At 37.2% G+C, this 18,669-nt stretch overlaps 1 protein-coding gene across 21 annotated transcripts in view; it reads right to left on the reverse strand.

Annotated features, from left to right (window-relative positions):
• Window positions 1-18,669, reverse strand: part of SOX6 (SRY-box transcription factor 6) — a 484,589-nt gene that overhangs the window by 455,107 nt on the left and 10,813 nt on the right. For 3 of the 21 annotated variants that reach the window (XM_080595816.1, XM_080595813.1, XM_080595805.1), the window contains exon 2: window positions 9,004-9,073. The exons of 17 other annotated variants lie outside the window; for them this stretch is intronic. The gene's annotated coding sequence lies outside the window, so the exon portion shown is untranslated. Of the gene's footprint in view, window positions 1-9,003; window positions 9,074-18,669 lie in introns of those variants that run through there. One more of the 21 variants, XM_080595799.1, reaches the window with a different exon arrangement.

An 18,669-nucleotide genomic window follows, 5' to 3' on the forward strand; every position in this document is an offset into this window, starting at 1 on the left:
TCAGCAACAGGATGTTCACTGTCTGTTGACCTCACAGCAAGGAAGTTTCTACCTTATGTTTCCTGGGTGACGAAATCTTTTCACATCAGAAACACTGAGCAGAAAACTACAAACAACCTTTTTAGGTTTACATCCCGTTATCCTCTCATTAGCAAAGACAGATTACCTGATCAGTGCATCTCCTTCTCCATTTGTCTGGCCTAATTTAACAAACAACCTGAGGCTGGCAAAGATAGGGTCGTAGTACAAATGTTTCTTCGCTCTCTCCCTGACAAAATGCTGCCTATCCCAGCCCAAGAGGAAAAACAGTAAGAATAACCCTAACCTACTTTTACTCTAGTATTTTTGCACACGGGCACCAATTAAAATATTGAATCCAAGTGTTAAGTAGCAGGTCTCTCATTCAACATTAACAGCACCTCACCACCACGACACATTGCCTAAAAGTTAAAATGTATCTGTTAAAAAATAAATAAATAAATAGCTTTTTAGTACCAGCAAGCCTGTTAATTGTAGTAAAATGAACAATACTGAAATTGTTTGAAGATGGAATTAAATTTAATGACATTCACAAACAAACCCCTTTTAGAAAGTAACAACAGTTTTTTGAACATTAAAGAGAAGCTCATTATATCAAGACAACTCCAATGTAAAAGGCAACCCGACTTCAATCACTGCATATCTGCATGTTAATGAACTTGCTGTGTGCAGCAGGGACTGAACAGTGTAAGTAATGGGAAGACTGTCTTAAAGCATACAGTACACTTTAAAAAAAAAACACGCCACCTTTAATCAATGAAACACCTTTTCATTCGTACCTTAATAGCAACTGAAATGATTTCAAACGTAACACAAAGGGAAGATGATACTTAATAAAGGTTTCTTTAAGACATAACATTTCTTGCACATTCTTTCAGCATTCACATGCTGTCAGCATCACTGTGGCAAAGACTTTCAAGTTTCAGCAGACAGATACCGCCTAGTACAAAGTCTTTGTCATAATAATTTCATTGCAGCCCCCTGATCAAACATCTAGACAAATCTGAGACTGAAAACTGAGAGCTAACCAGTGACCTTTGATTAGAACCACAAGCACCAGTTTTAATAAAATGCCTCATTCATTGCTTTCCACTGCCAACAAGGAAGGTGTGTTTGAGCCTGAAAAATGTAGTCAATATAGCATTTACACCCATATAATGATTCCTATTATTCACAGTTAGAATTTGTGACTGTAGCAAGTGAAACACAGACATCTTAAAATAGCTAAATGAAAACACCCTGACAACATTCTACCTTTAAAATATATTCAGGAGCCTGCCTCTGCCTTTCTGTTGCCTGCTGCTGGCTTTCATGTCTTGCTGATCGTATTGTAATAGGGTTGTTGTTTTTTCCACAGACACCTTCATTTACACAGCGTTTGGTTTGTTACTATTTCTCAAAATCTATGACTGTTGGCCAAGTCCAGTTTTAAGGGGCCTTTACATCGGTACTTCAGTTAAGTAACAGTGCCCCATTCAAATATACATTTATAAAGCTGCCTTTTTATATGTCATGATTAATATTTATATATTAAATTTTGAAAATCCAACTTATTTCTGGAGCCAAATATCCTATCAAACTTTGAGAAAAGGTTGTAAAAAAAAAAGACTTTGCAGACTTGAGCAGTTGTTCCACACACTTTTTGGTTTAAAAAAAAAAAAAAATCCAAGTTGCTGGTATCTAATACAGAGGTTCAAGGGAATACAATTAAAATCCATTTCACATATTTGTGCTTTAGCATATCAAGCAAGAGGACAGAAAGGGGGTCTTATCACATTTATTTCCCACTTGAAAAGAGAAAGTCTTAAGCAGGGTAATAAATATTCAAATGACTTTGCACCACTGAGCTACCATATCAAGCTAATGATCTGTAGTCTGGAGCTCTATAAAAAGAAAGCTTACTGCCTGCCGTCACCTAGAGGTGTTGCTGTAAACACTGTGGGGGGATATTCTCCTCTCAGTGTGTGTGCGCGTAGCTACACTTAATGTTGTTTTCAAGACAGAATATATTGCTGAGTTGTAAAACAGAAAGACAGGATGAAACATATGCAGAAAAATTCAAGGACAAAATGAATTAAAAGAAAGTTTCTGGTGGTTTAACTTAACTTCCTTCTTCACTGTGCTAGGAAGAAGTGGGTTTGGATTTCAGGCCTCACTTGCTGTAGCCACAATGACAAATACGAGAGATACAGATGCTCAGTCATACATACGGTGGGAGCTCATGGCTGGTTAACTAAGAGCAGGATGGGTGAACTCCACAGCCTGCCAGGGCCTGCTGTAATCTCAAATTCACTGCAACAGAACTACTGATCTTATAAAGTAGTACTGCCTGCTACATAAGAGAGCAGTCCCCTTCCGGCAGGAAGAAAACCAGAATAAATGACAGATTTGTTATGAGCTGTCTGCGTCCTCACTAGAGCATGGATCAAGCAGACATATGCTCCACTGAAAGCCATGGAGAAAAGGCAGCTCTAAGTACAGAAAGAGCTACCTCTAACCACATATGTAATGGTATAAAAAAATCTTATCTTTATTACAAAATACTGCATAAGAAAAAGAAAGAGAGATGGTCTGCAATTTAAGCACAGGCCTGGAAATGAGCCATATCTTCTGAGTTTGAATTCTGGCTAGGACTCAAACCATCTTGAAACCTTCCTGCTTCAGTTTCCCAACTGGAAAAGTGAGAATAAACATACTTGCCTACAGTATTTCTCTCTCAAGAGTGGAGGATTAATTAAACACAGTGTACTACTATCTTGCTTATTTAGACGCACTAGTGTCCCTTATCATCTTCATACAAATTTAGAAGACAAGTAGCAATTGTGCATATTCTCCCTTATACACACTCACTTTCTAACCTGCAAGAGAGTTTAGACATGGCTAGGTAGATGATTTAGAGAAAAACAGTGACTGAAAAATACTGCATGGAAAAGGCACAGAGAACCAAAAGGAAAGCTCCTCCAATGTTCACATTAATTTTCTTCTGAGTCTTACAAAAGTACTTCTAAACCTGGAGGAACGTGCCTGTCATCAGAAATCCCCAGGAATGTCTCACCAAAGCCACCAGGACTTTATATCTTTACATGTCAAACTAACATGGAACTTGATAGCAAATGCGAGTGAAACAATTTGTCATTTTCCCAGCACAGTAACATAAGCCAGGTTTCTTCTGTCTCTGCGTTTTGGTCATTTAGGTTGCACAGCAATCCCTGCTAGCCCAAAGAAAGCTGATGGTGTCTTCTTGCCTAGTGTATATAGCAAGCAATGCCTTGCCAGTTCTCTGGGCTTTGAGATCAGATGGAAGAGGAAAAGTCCTGTTAAGTTATAAAAATAGTACTTTATTAGATACCGACTACTGACTAACCGTGATTCCATCAGGGCTGAACTACTCAAGTTTACTCAGCAGCTAAACAAATTTTAAGGCCTGAATCATCAGCAGTTCCCCCCATACCAGTACAGAGCTAAAGATCCCATTCAGCCTCAGTTGTGGGAGATGGCATACACAACTTTCCATGCCCTCCTTTTGGGACTTGTCTACAGTGTCTCTGGCATCTCCAAAAATGGGAGCCCTTAAGTGGCCATTCTCCATTGACTTCATTTCTGGCAGACAACTCTGAAACAGAACTGTCACAAAGAAAGAGTCCAGACTCTGTAAGCACAAGTGAGATGTTAAGTAAGAATGAGAAGCTAAGACAGCTAATATTTCTGTAGTGCCTCAATGATCTCTTTAACAAAAAAAAAAAAAAAAAAAAAAAGAGAGTAAAAAGAGAAAAAAGGACCCTTACTGGGTTTCACTGGAAGGATAAAAATGTCTCCCTATTATCATTTAAATTGTAATCCATATGGTTTGCTGGTCTTCTGAATTGTCCAAGCACACCAGTATAACTAATGCACAATGTACATGCAAACATTTCTCACCTACAGAACCAGGTTCCCAGATTTTGATTCTGTTTTCCCAAAGGCCTTACTGAGTCCTGAAAATATAATACAGGATTCACATCGTGATTCATTATGAATTTACCAGAACAAAACTGAATGGTGGAGAGAAGAAACCTTATCACTTTCCACTGATTATTTCTTTGTTGTATTTATAAATTTTAGGTACATGAGAAGAGACTTCTCAGAAGCGTTTAAGTACTGTGGAGTCTAACAAAGCCAGGAAAGTCTGGAGCTATCTATCTGAAGCTTTCAAGGAATACTGTCTACGTATGTACCTACCACATCTTCAATTAATTACTTGGTACTTCCTCATCCTATGACAGAAAAAGCCAGTGGAAGACTGACCTATGAGAAAATTAGATTTCCTAGTTTTTGTTACATGACGCCTGTGCAATAACAATAAATATATTTTAGATTTACAATAATATGTCTTTGCTACTTCTAAGCAATTAAAATTGTGCTTAAAATACATTCACATGCTACACTTTTTTTGTTGTTGTTTCCAACTTTTCACTTGCAGCCAATATAATAAATATAATTGCCGCTGTGATCCAGTATAATACTACTGTTTGTTTCTTCTCTGAAACTGCCTGGCCTTTACACGAACATAGCCACCAAAATGGAACAAAACAGACTGTTAGGCATTAACTCTAAGTTAAGTAGTAACATGATCTATTTAGTGGTACACTTATCAAGTCAGTTCTGTTGCTGTTTATTTAAATAGAAATTGAAATATTGGCTGCTCAATAAACCCCAGGCATTCTGTGCAGGAAATTGAAAGGATTCTAGACCCTCCTATAATGAGAGAACTTTGACAGGTCCTCCCAGAACAGTTTGCTGTTCTGAAGTAACATTTCTAATTAATAGTCAAGAAAAGAGATAGTGAAGCTGCAATACAAAAAATGCTGCCAGGATAGACACAGGGCAGATATACTGGTAAGTATCATTACCTGGATTTAACAGCATCCTTAGGCTCTGTGATTACAGGCTAAATGAAAGGATACTCTGTCCAAAATAGTAAAATACTCAAACGCATTCTAGATAGTACACATGGCTGACTAAAATTTTTTTCTAAAACAGTTATACCTGGCACTTTTTTAAATATGAAAGAAAGGAAAAAAAATCTACTTGTAATCAGTCTCACACTCTTGAGGGCATTAGAGCTATTGGCCACAAACGATGCAGTAGATACAGTAGCTAACCAGATCTTGTCATACACCTTTGTAACCACTTAAACAATTCTCTGCCACACCCAGCTGTATTACCCACATTCTTCTTTCTTTGTATATACTTCAAATGTTCGGATCTGAAACTATAGAGCTAAGGGATAATTATGTATTCCACAGTTCCCACCAGACAGTGAGATTTCCCAAGGGTAGTGCCACTATTGCCAGAATTTCACACATCTGGATAAAGGGATGGGCTTTTATTCTACACTGGCTGCCTCTGACTGTTCGGTCATAAAGATTCTCGTTTGCCAGTAAGCGTGTGGCAATGCAGGAAAACCAAAGAAGTCGAGCAATGCTATCCAAAAAGTAAAATCATTATGCCTGATCAAAGTTAACATACAGCTAGTTTTTGGTCAATTAGCATAATATAAATAGCAAGTTTTACTGCAATATAAACTTCAAAATTGATCCTACAAGCTTTTAGTCAACAGAGCAGCCTCAAAACAATCAAATGATCTGTTTGATCGTTGCCTGAGCAAGGACTTCAGAATTGCTCCTCTTATTTCTGGCTACATCCAGACAAAAAAAAAAAACATCTCAAAGAAAGAGGTATTATTCTGTATGCAATTTCTCTCATGACTGAAAGTAAGTATTACACATACAGACGATTATTTGACATATGCATTTTAAGGTCTAATTTGCACAGAAGTGTAACTTCTTGGCTTCTTACTAAAAAAAAAAATCCACTACATGTGGTACAGATGTTAGTAATCTCATTCTTAATCTCAATAAGCAAAATTATGCCGGTCCCTTGTTTATAACTAAACAGCATTATTCAACTTTTTACTAGCTTTTTTTGCTGGAAAAGTATTACTCTATTGTATACATTTTCATTTTTAATAGATGATTCACTTGCTTGATACTAAATGGAACAAATGCCTTAGTAATCAAAAATATGCAGACATGTTTCCAAAATTAATTTTGATATTTCCTGTCACTGAACTTGTCTCATCAGAGCATAATAGTAATTTCATAGCTGTAGCAACGCTGATTTCACCACACAAGAATCTACAGGAACATTTGAAGTCACACACATTCAAGAAATATTTTTGTCCAGAACAGTTACACAGTTAGTTTGCTTCAAATCCCTATCATCTTCCCTTTAAGCCAGCCAGAAGCTGGATTCAGAACTTCCAAAGAACACTAGCATAAATTGCAATCTATACATTTTTACAGTTTCTCTCTTACAAAAAGATGCAAGTCTCAGAAATCACTATTATGCTCCTGCATGGCACTCAAAGGTCTTTCTTACTATTTAAATTTTGTATCTTGATCCTTTTAAGTAATTAGACAATCAGTTAAAAAAAAAAAAAAAGGGCTATTACAATTATTGTTGAAGGCTTGATTTATACATGCACTGCAAGGTCTATACTGAACACTTATTTTATGAAAGTCCTTTTCCTTCTGTTCACACAACATTTTTCAGAAAATAATCAGTTGCACAAAAATGCTAACATATGGCAGCATTTTTGGAAGTGTTGTAGAAATTAAAGGCAATAAAAATTGCCTTGGACAAGAAAGGACAAATAGGCCAAACCAAACAATTATTCTTGCAGCTTTCTTTAACCACTAACTCCACTTTATATGCAGTTTCCGATCTCTCATATTAACTCTGATCATATATATTTAATTCCATTCTTAAAAATTTCAGTAGACAACTTCAGTGCTAACCTACAACTGCCCTGTCAGAAAATCTTTGATGTCACAGCATAATAGCTCCTGAAAGAACAGCACTAATACTTAATGTAACATGAAACCAGGGCCCTGCAGTGGGGCTGTCTGCTGTCAGGAACAAACAGTTTCATTGCTGTTCCCCAGAAGTGACAAGATTGAGAACTAACAGGGCAGCACCTCCTCAGTACTACAGGAGACCTGTGCACCAGAGCCCGTGGCAAATCCAATTTCATCACTTTAAATGTATCACCATTACTTAAAAACCAAATAAAAATGCCCAGCACTACAGTCATTGTTCATCTGAGATGTTCTTTTCATCTGTTGTAAATTCAAACGTTCTGACACAAAAACCAATTATTCCTATGTTGCAAATGACAAAACAGGAATCTGCATTTATGTGGAATTTCTTTAAATTTCACACTTGTAAATAACAATGCCCATGTTGCCTGATGCATCCAAAATTCTTTTCCAGAATTTATATTTTTCCTTGCTGTAACCTTTGGATCTCTTGTATTTTGAGTCGAAATTTTAAGATTTCAAGTATTACTAGATGGTCTTCAGCAGAAAACATGCATCTTTCCCGGTGCTAACACAGGTGATTATGGGCCCACGTTTTAACTTAATAACAGATTTTAACTAATGAAAAACATTGTGTCTGACAGAAAGCATTAGAAAGATCAGTTTCTAAAACCTTACGTGTCCCCTGTCCTGAATGGCACCGAATGTCACCTGCCGAGTGCCCCTTTCAGTGGAACTAAAGGCTCTCACAGGAAGTATAAGATCCTTATAGGATCTGACCCCATATGTCTCTGTTTTGTGCTCCATTTCTTGACCTCTTTCAAAACATTTTTAAGATGCATGTGTAACATTGCTTTAGGTCAAAATATATTATTATACATGAGGGCACTAAGCTCCCATAGAAATCAGCTCAATTGCTGGATTTATCTTCTCTCTTGGAAAGCTGACTGGTATTTTATAAACTAGCAATAGCTGTATTTTTAAAGTTTATAAAACCTGGCCTCTGGCTAACTTGTAAACATAGGATATATTATCCTTTTGTTTGTAAAGCTTAATCCTACAACTGTCAAGCTGAATAAACTTTTAGAATAATAGTAAAAATACAAAAAAAAAAGTCGTCATTAACAGAAAATTGAACTCTGATTGAGATAAAAACATCAGTGGCACAATTTTTATATATTTTGCAAGTACATATATAACTGTGACCATTTGTATCATTCCAAATTTCTCAAAAGCACTGTTGGGCCATCTAATTTTAAAAGTCATGAAGTGATAAATGCTTTTTAGAAGTATCTGTGCAACACCATTCTCTCTCAATGAATCTCTGGTAGTTGGCAAAAATAACCTGTAATGCTTTAATCATGTTGGACCTTACTGACACTGCACCAGAAATGTGATTCTTCTTGTGGATTCTTCTTGTGGATTCCAAGCATATATCCATACAACGGAATTAAAAACAACATGCTCATAGATTTGCAACTCGTAGTATTTGTTCCTAGAACATATTTGAATACAACACTCATGGCGTAAACACTGAGTTAGAGACAGCCCTTACCTTATAGCCTAAGTAGCTTACACAAGAGAGCAAAGAAGGGGACTGGGAGTAAAGGAACGTGTCTGTAATCAGTCCATGGCAGCATCACAACAACAGTTAGTGCCAAGTTTTCCTCTCTTCCAGTTCGGCGCCATGAGCAATCGCACCCACTGCTCCCTGAGGGGCTTATTTTGTTCCTCCTCTTATGAATTTCGCTGGAATTGCTCAAGAAGTCACCACTCTCCCTGTTAGAACCTACTGCCCCTCTGCTAAGATGCTGTATGGTTTGAGGTATGGTTTCTGCTAACTCCCTTTGCTACACAGTGACATTGGAAGCATTCACAGTCATTTACTGCACCTCCACTGAGAGGCAGGAAAGACCTAAATGTATGATTTCCTCTGTCCCTCCAGCTAAACGTGCAACAACATGCCTGTCTACATTCTAACCTATGCTAATATATATATACACACACACACACACACACACACATACTTTACCTCAGCTATTTTAAAGATGGAGCACAAAAAGAAAGACAAACAATCAAGATTTAAGATAGCACTTAACCATACCCCTATTCTGTCTTGATGGGAGCAAGCAAAAACTTTTACAGACACAATGAAATTCTCTTTCCTCAGTGACCTGAAAAAAAAAAAAAAAGTTTGTTCCTACTGTGGAAAAACTGCATCCATTACCCTTGCCTGAAACATCTAAGATTTTCCTGATTTTTTTTTAATTCCATTTGTTCGATTGGTGCTTTATAATGCTTGCTCATAAATGTAGAAAGAACAATAGCCACATATGTAGGTGAAATTTTAAAAGGATAATTGGGAATAAGTAGACCATAACAGAAAAAGATCCCCTGGCTTCTTTAATTCCAGCAACGTTAAGGTAGTGCCAAGATGATGCTTTGTAGCAGAATAGGTGGGGGGGGAAGAAGACAATTAGAATCATTACCCTACGTGGCCAAGGCATTTTGAGAGAAGACCAAATATCTGACAGAACTGCTTGGAGAACTCAGTTCCAATAAAGCCCACTGCTAATTATTGCCTGAAAAGTATTCTTTCAGAATGAGAAAAAAGCTGGTAGAAAGCAATGAGAACTTGGAAACAGAAAAAGTCATTATAAATAAAATATAACTTCAGCATTCGATGTACTAATTGTAGACAGGCATTATTAATTTCTGCAGATAAACAACATAGTTCTAAACAAAGGAAGAAATAAAATGTGGGTCAAAGACCAGTCTCTTGATCAAAAATCTTAGCAATTTCTATTAAACATAAGTTGATTATAAAGAACATATTTATTTAGCATCAGTAATTATGTAAAATGAGCCATTCCCTCTGGAGATTATCCATAGCCTTCTAGACAAAACAAGCCCCAGAAGTTTTTAATCCTGACCATGTTGAAGGCTGACCATTAAACAAAGGACCAGGTCAGTGAGGAAATTCATAAGCCAAAAAAATACATAAACCACTACTAGTGAATAAGGATTCAGTCCTCCAAAGTGCTAAGCATGTTGGCTCCAATCCAGAAATGTACTTAACTACATGCTGAATTTTAAGCACATACATAGTCTCATTCCCACTGAGATTATTCACGGGCTTTAAAGCTCAGCATGTGCTTATATAGTGTGTTGAACTGGGACCAGAGCACTTGGTATCTTGTGGACTTAAACTCTGAGTTTTATCAGCTGGACCTGAAACAACTCAAGCAAATGAATTTCCTACCTGTCTTAGTCAATAACTCCGAACCTTCTTTCCCAAGGTTCGAACCATTCAGAGATTACGAGCTCCAACTACCCTTCTTCCACAACCACAGGTATGAGAATGAGGGCTCACCATCCCTTCCAGTGTTCCACTGCAGCATTTTCTTTTGGTTTGGGGGACAGGGGATGTCAACAACAATAAAACATCCAAATGATTTTACCTTAGGCCTAAAAAAAGGACCAAAACTCATGAACCAAAGCCCATCAGCTTGTCCGGCTGAGAAAAAACATAATACTGAACACATGCTGCTGAATTTAATGGCAAGAATCATCACTGCCTCAATTATTGGGAATAAATGACAACTATTCAATTCATCATTGGCATTTATTTTAATACAAAAATTGTAATAAGCGGCAAAGTGCTTGTCACATATCTGATGTTATTCATATGTCTCCAGCACCAGAGAACTGGCAGCCCATGGCTGTCAGTGCCTTCTGGCATACAAGAGTCTCTTTCCCAGTGATTGCCTTTGCCACAGCTCTGGAATTCACTATGAGGGGACTGAGGCCCAAGAGTGACCTATGAAAACTGGCTTTGACACATAGCATGCTTTCAAACAAGCAAAACAGCAGAAGAGCAAAATGCAAATTAATTTCTCACATCAAACAAGTAATGACTAATGTTAAAACAGCATTTTATCTATGTGCAAACAGGGTTGGTTTTGTTCTGCCTTTTGTTTTTTAATTTCAGAACCATATTCATTTAAAAAAAAAAAGATACACCAAACATTTTAAACACAAGTAAAGGCATTTTATTAGAATACAAATTTTCAACCAGCTTAGTAAGATATTGACACATTAGTCAAGTGAGAATTTGCACAGAGAAACTTAAAGGAAATAGAATCACTTGCACCTTCAGGTCTGAAACAAGATTTGAAACAAGCTGTGGAAGAGTATTTAATGTAGTGGCCGCTGTACCTCATTTAGACATCTATATTACATTGTGGTGTAGAAACGAATAAAGTCATCAGACAGTCAACTGATATGATCTAGCAGTTCTACCTAGACTGAAGATTACTACAGGGAACCCTGGTATACGGCATTTACCAAGAAAAAAAGCTGCCATGCATCACAGCATATTTTTACTTATTTTTTCAAGAATTTTTTTCCATTTTCAAGATTTTTTTACATATTTTTTCAAGAATTCCAATCGAGCCACAATGACAGGTGATCCCACTAAACATGGATACTCTTAGGAGAGACATGGATGATCTATGGGTCCTTCCCTGGAAGTTTTAGTAGCTCAGTGCCCTTCATGATGAAGCTTCATAGTTCTTGTATTTATAGACCGGTTTCCTATTTGTTACCTCTCCAACATGGCTAGCTGGCCAGTCTGCATCTATTATTTAAACATGGTGCCGTGGGTCCAGCTGAGCCTACATGCACAGCTGGGAGACTGCAGGCCATGGACTAGATCTAAACAAATTGTCTGTCACAGGAAGTGCAAAAAATTCCCCTCACTGAAAATGGTATTATAGATGAAGGGACTGCACAATCTTCCAGAAAGCTAAGAAAATAGAAAAGCAATTTTCCCTTCAAATTAAAAATATATTCCCAGTTCTGGAGCTTACACATCCCAGTTATCAACAACTGTTCAGTCATTACTCACACTCTAAGCTCAACTAATACCCCATTTGATTGTGAGTGTCAGAAACAATGCTGTTCGTATATTCTCAGTTTCTTGGAAAGTGGAAGAGCATAGGTGAAGAAGAAAATGAAGTCATTAAAGATCCCTTGAAAGGCTGTATCCACTAATGCTCATCTGCTCCTAAATATCCTAGTTTTCCTATCTCTTTGCTTCTTACCTCATCCCCTTTCTTCCATTTTCCCCCTCTTCTTTCCTCTCATTCAAATATTTTCCCTCCCTTCCTATCCACAGAAACTGCCTACTTTGGGTTCCAAAGCACCTATTTCATTTCTGTTTTGCTTTTAGCTACTCTCAAACCTTCCTCGCAAACACGATCAAAAAGCTACCACTCTTCCACTCACAACTATTCTAAAAACAAAAAATACAATTTAATTTCAAATTCAACATTCAGACCACAACTCGGTATATAAGTGTACCAGATTACTAATTTATACTGATCATTTAGAATTTGTAAAGCCTTTCAAAAATATTTGCTATCAATCAGTTATTAGAAGGATCAGTAAAACACAAAAGTGCTCATTATCCACAGGCTTTTCATACATACAATATAATATTTATGTGTACATCCAAGACTGACTAAAACATACAAGAATGACCAAACTGATCCACTCGAACCTTCCCCAGAAGTCTACCTTTTCTCAGATAGCAAGGACATGTAACGCGTGTTTCAAAGTATTTGTTGTGAACAACTTTATGAGCTACAGAAAATGAATATGGGCTTAGTCTTTAGTAAGAACTAAGGAGGACTTCTTTGATAAATGCATGCTATCTTCTTTGAAAGACAGCATTACACCAGATATACAGAAGTTGTAATAATATAAATGTATTAATCTATCACCAAATACTGATTCTAGAAATTCTCTATGCACGCTCAACCGCAATAAGACCATTACAGTTACTATTCAGTTCAACACATTCACTCATCCCTCCCATCTTTGTCCTTTCATATCCCTTCCCCTCCTCTTCCTCTCCCTTTGCTTCTTCATCCCTTCTTTTTCTCCCATACACTCTCAAGAAGGCTCAGTTCAGCACAGTGTGACATCAAGCAGAGACCAGCAACAACTGCTGTTCCAGCCACAACAGTGAGTGGATTTAAAAAATAAAAATAAAAAAAAAAATCAAGGGACAGCTTTAAAGTTAGGGAGAGCTTTTTAAACTGAATATGTAACAACTCTACTGAGGATTTGGACTTTAGCTACACTCAATAGGGGTGCTTCATTACCTACTTGTGGGAATGCCACTTGTCTGTGATGAGGTCACAGCCTCCTGGTGATAACTTCCATATCTGCTGTTTAGCTCGGTCAGTTGAAAACAAACTAGCAGATGCCATGCTGATTTGCATCTAGTTGCTATTGATACTAAAGAGACAATATAAGAAAGACAGGAAGTATCATGTGGGAGCCATGCTTAAACAGTCTGATGGGAAACCAGTATTCACCTTTATCTAATCATCCCATACTGAAAAAATTAAATGGAAAGTCTTCCACAAAAGGAACACAGTAATCAAACACAATTTGGGGTTGGATTTTTCTCTTAATGTTTGTTATCCTAGTCATTTCTGTGTCACTTTCACAAAATAAAGTACATCAGAAGTAGAATCAGAAACAGTTTATGCCTTAACATTTGCACCTGAATTCAGTCTGTCCAAGGCAGGACTCCATAAATTAGAAATTCAGGAATTAAACCTAATCTGCAGGAATTACTCTTCAATTTTCTTTTTTACTTTTCAATTTTTCTTTCATCTACCTTCTCCCTCCTTTTTTTTTCCTCTTTCCCTGGGGAAAAAAAAAAAAAAAAACACTCTGTATAGTGCTCAAAAGAATCAGAGCCTTTCATTTTTAGGGCATCATCTTGACCTAGGGTCTGTAATTTGATCCCATTCCCATCAGCCTGTCCTGTTTTAATATCAACTGTTAGTGGACACACCCACTCACCCCATACAATACATGGCATTATTTCCACTAAAATCACTGATTAGAGTTTTTGTTACATTCTGAAAATAAACATTACAGATTTAATCATTATTGTTTAGAGGCAATGATGAAGATTAAAATAATATGGAGAGTTTTCACTGAGTAAGGAAAAAAAAAGAAAAAAAGAGGAATCGTGAGAAAAGGCTTTGTACACAAGCAAGGAAAGAAAAGACTTCTCCAGGCTTTCTCCAAAGGCTGAGGAAAGATCTCCAAAGCTGGAAAGACAGGCCCATGTAACTGCTTGAATACTCGCTCAGTAGACACTGTGCCTGGAAGTTGAGGGCGAGCACTGTGGGTGAGCATAGAGACGCCCCTGGGATGGCTTGGCCATGCCTGTAGGAGTTTGCATACAGAGGCAGCAAGGGATGAAAAGCCAGACAGACTGTTGCACCTAACAGGGGCTGCTTGAAACTTGCCATCCCCCAGGAGCATTTTGTATAAGGTGAAGATGTCCAAGGGCATTAAAAAGCACAAGCTAATCTACCCCCAAACTGTGTAAGCCATTCTTGAAGAATACAGGGAGTCTGTGATTTATTTACCTGCAGCAACAATATATAACTTGGAATTAGAAGGGCATCTGCTCTCCAAGTCCAAGGTACCCAGATACCAGAATAGCCAGCATTAGCTCAGACTTCTGCCTCGAGGCATCAAAGGGATTCCCCACTGAGTACTCGTGATCTAGGCAGATCCTCCAACATGGGACCGTTCCTTTCCTCTCAGGAGGGTATGCTGACAGTTTTGTAACTTGGGGTACTCTAAGAGCAATCAAAATACATAAAAAAACACCACTAAGAAAAGCACAAAAAAAAAATCTGTTGTCCTACTGTTCAGCAGAAAGGAGAAAGTTTTACCTTACTCCTTTTTCTAGAACATTAGGTGGCAATACATTTCTTTCCTGAAAAGAAACTTTTCACATTTCTTTTCACATTTTTCCATCTCATTACACATCTCTAAACCTACTCCTCGCAGCCTAGGTAGCCCTCATTCCATCCCAACACCAGTTAACTGCCTTACAGCCCATGAAATCACGATGAAAAGCTGATCATATCTAACTTGTTTTGAAATAAATGAAGAGAGTCCACTGTTACTTTCAGAAAGAAATATCAAAAGTACCATAATTTTGATATAGCATAAACAGGCAGCATAAATGGAACTAAAGCCTATGGAATCAGAAAAGCATGACAGAGCTTTCCTAGAATTCATCACTGACATTTTGGGCAAGCTATGAGAATAGATACAGATACCATAACAAAAATACTACTAAAAATATGTTGAAACATGCCTAAACATGGCTACTTGTGTACATTAAAAAACGTCATGTGCACACCTACCATGTACTTGCAGTAAAGGTTGAGTAAAGTACATTCTTAATGTGGTGACCTACGTGAGTCCCTCAGCAGTAGAAAAAAAAATAAAAGGAAGATAGTGTGCCCTCATCAAATCAGCTGTGATGGAAAGAAAAAAAGAAAATGCATTGCCACAGCCTCCACAGTTACGGGAAGTCAACAGTCAGAATGCCCACGCACTGCACATACTATAGCAGAAGTCCTGCTTGGAAAAGTAGATATGGAGAGACAGATGATCTAGTACATGGTTTACATGAGATGAATTCCTGTTAATGTCAGCTGAAAGCTGTAAGCAACATCATGTAGGTGAACCTGACTCCACCCTAACTGAAACCGAAACAAGTTACTTTCTACACTGAATTCAATGCAATGTCTTCAGATGCAACCCCTGCCTCCCAGCACAGTCACAGAATGATCTTTCGATTGAATTCAGGAGGAACTTGATCATGTCCTAAGGCGTGCACTCATGGCTGGAGTAAAACGGAACCCTTCAACTTAAGTAAATGGAGTTACACTGGCTTATGCCTGCTGAGAATGTCTCTGTGTGTCTAAAATATTCCTCTTAAATAACTCAAGATTCAAACACTGTGTGTATTAAATCCTTCAAAATGTTCACTCTAGTAACGATAAGCCAGTCAGGCACATGAAACCCTTCTTATCCAGAAAGCTCCCAAAACATGATTACCTAGTTCCACCTACTACTTCAGTAGCTGGATTTGGTACTTCTGAGGCAAAATGCAGCAATGTCCTTAGCACGCTACTCTACTGCATTTAGGAGAGGAAAAGAGGATTAACTGAGATGGTTAAAACTATAAGAAGAATGTAGATGGGCAAATACATCCTATCTTAGCTGGAATTAGGCCATGACATTGAGGTTAACCCCCCTACTTGTGCAAAAATACCATGGGTTTTTACTAACCACAAATGGTCAGGATCTCAGTTTAACAAGCCCATCCACAACAACAATACAGATGTAAAAAGCATGCGGAACATCATCTGAAAGTGTAGTATTATAGCTCAAAGTACTCACATATTCATACACCAAATGTAATCTAAAACTAGGCAAAATGAAGTGAGATTGCAAGATTACCTTAATGCAATACTTTCACAGTACAAACATCTGTTTAAATATGAAGACTTCCCAAAAGCTTCACCTCAATAGTTCTGGAGCATTAACAGATAGACGCTCTGTAGAACAAGTATCTATGAGTAATGAGGAAATTTGCAGCACTTACTGCCTCCTCCGCACTGGGACACTGACCAATACAGTTTATGAAGTAAACAATTCAACAGCAGCCCTTTCGGAACAGCTCTTCACCAGGACGATCTACTCTGGAATTAAAGTCACATTTACTCCAAAACAGAGTATCCAGATAGGGAGCACCCTGCAATATTTTGGCTGATTCCCCCCCACACTCCATCAGCAGGTCTTTGGAGGAATGTATTAATTCTCTTTATGTTGTGTAACAGTTAGTTGGAATTAGTAAATACATACCGTATCACTAAAAAGATTATGTTCCAGCACATGCATTTAATTTGCCATAAAGTATGGTATGTAGGAAATCATGCTATCTTCAATAAATCTGAAAGATATCATCATTTTTGTTTCCAATAAAAGATATTTCAAGCAAGTAGTAAAATTTCAGTGGTATATGGAAGGGGTCTTAGAGAAGCGCGCGCGCACAAAAAAAAAAAAAAGACGACTATAAACAAGCCATCATTCTGGTAAGAAGAAATACAAACAACCAGAATAAAAATAGTTGATGCACAAAAGCCATAATGAGGGGGTTGCTCAAAAAATAACTTCTACTTTGAATGGTTTGGATGAAATACAAATTATCCACAGAAAAGTGTGGACTGGCATAAATGTTTGTACAAAATTATAAGTATATTTCTAGAAGTATGCAAGAGACAACCGCCTGCATGCTGCACAAGGTCCCAACAACGCTCTGCGTAAGTGCTAGTGCACAGAGTCCAAACCACTGCATTTTAATTACTATGCAGCCTCAGATATATTGCCTTTGATATGGAAATGTTCTTGTTCTCTCATCTTCACATACGGTCTCATGCACAGAAATCTTTATCTGATTCATAAAAAATAAACTAGAATCCAATCTCAACACCTGACCTCAGTGCTTAGAAGTTTTTTACTAAGCATGGTGTCACTATAAAAAGAATGGATAATATTGGTGTAAAGTTAGATATTTCGAGCGATGATATGAAGGATTTACAGTTAGGAATCAAATCAATACTGCACGCACCTCTGAGGTTTTAGAGTTTCCTGTTGCCTCATGTCAGTCTACCAAAGACTGGAGAAACAATTGACTACACCTTTCTGTCTCACTCAAGAAAAAAGACGACAATATTTAAATGACATCCCGTCTTACCACCTATAGACAAGATGCAACTTGGGCATTCACTGTATGAAATAGGCCCTAAAATCTAATAAATCCCTAACATGCAACTTTCCAGCCTTTTTATTTTGTTTTAATTTGGACATAACATTTTTCTGTATATTTTAAAGGCAAGCAACGAGGTTCACATGGAAAGAAGCAAAATGTTTCCCAAGCTTTACTTTATCAAACAGGTAAAATAAACATATAAAGAATATTTAAAATACAAAAGCAGTACTTCTCCATATTTCATATTAATATGCTGTCTGCAAGAAGGTTGAAAATTTTTGCTTTGACAAATTCTACCAGTCGCTCAGAAAACATTAAATATTCAGACCTATTTAGATAATTCTCCTAGCTCTACAGAATTACATTCTCTTTTTATAAAGAATATGATCTGTGTAACCTCTGTATAGAAGATAATGACCCATCTGTAAATCATTTTGTTGCAAGTTATCTGTTTTTTATCACTTCTAGTACCTGTCTGTGCCTGATATGATACCCTTAAACACATTAACTTGATGGAATGTTTCACCCGACTTCAAAAAAAAAAAAATCAATTGATTGATATTTATTCTCCACTACAAATGAATGACTCCGATTAACCTAGTTTACCAATGCATCTAATTTTATATTACTCTTACCAATTCACAAAGCTCAAGAAATATTTGATTAAAATAATTTCCAAGCAATGATTTTCAAACTCATGCTACTGTTTTCTTTCTTCTTAATTTAAGGAGACAAAACAGTAAACATAAAACTGATATGAGGATTTTAAAATATACAAGAGGAGGAAAGAAATGTCTATGTACCGATTCTTGTTTCTTTAAGAGAAAATCCATTTTTCAGGTTCCTGTTGTACTAATTGAAAGAGAATTATTTAAAACTTCACTGAATACTTGAATATATGATGGGTATGTGCAGCAGTTTCACCAGTGCCAAAGAACTCCAGACTTTCTGAAAGACAGTAAACTAAAAATTGGCAGGAAATCTCTTACAATGATGTCACAAATATTTGTTGTTGCCACAGAATAATGTTTTAAAAGAACACCTATTTCTGTGCTGAATAGGCTTTGGGAACGTGTAATTATCCAGTTTTATCACTGTAGA

Source organism: Anser brachyrhynchus (genome assembly GCF_964034855.1).
Source record: "Anser brachyrhynchus genome assembly, chromosome: 5".
Classification (NCBI taxonomy): domain Eukaryota; kingdom Metazoa; phylum Chordata; class Aves; order Anseriformes; family Anatidae; genus Anser; species Anser brachyrhynchus.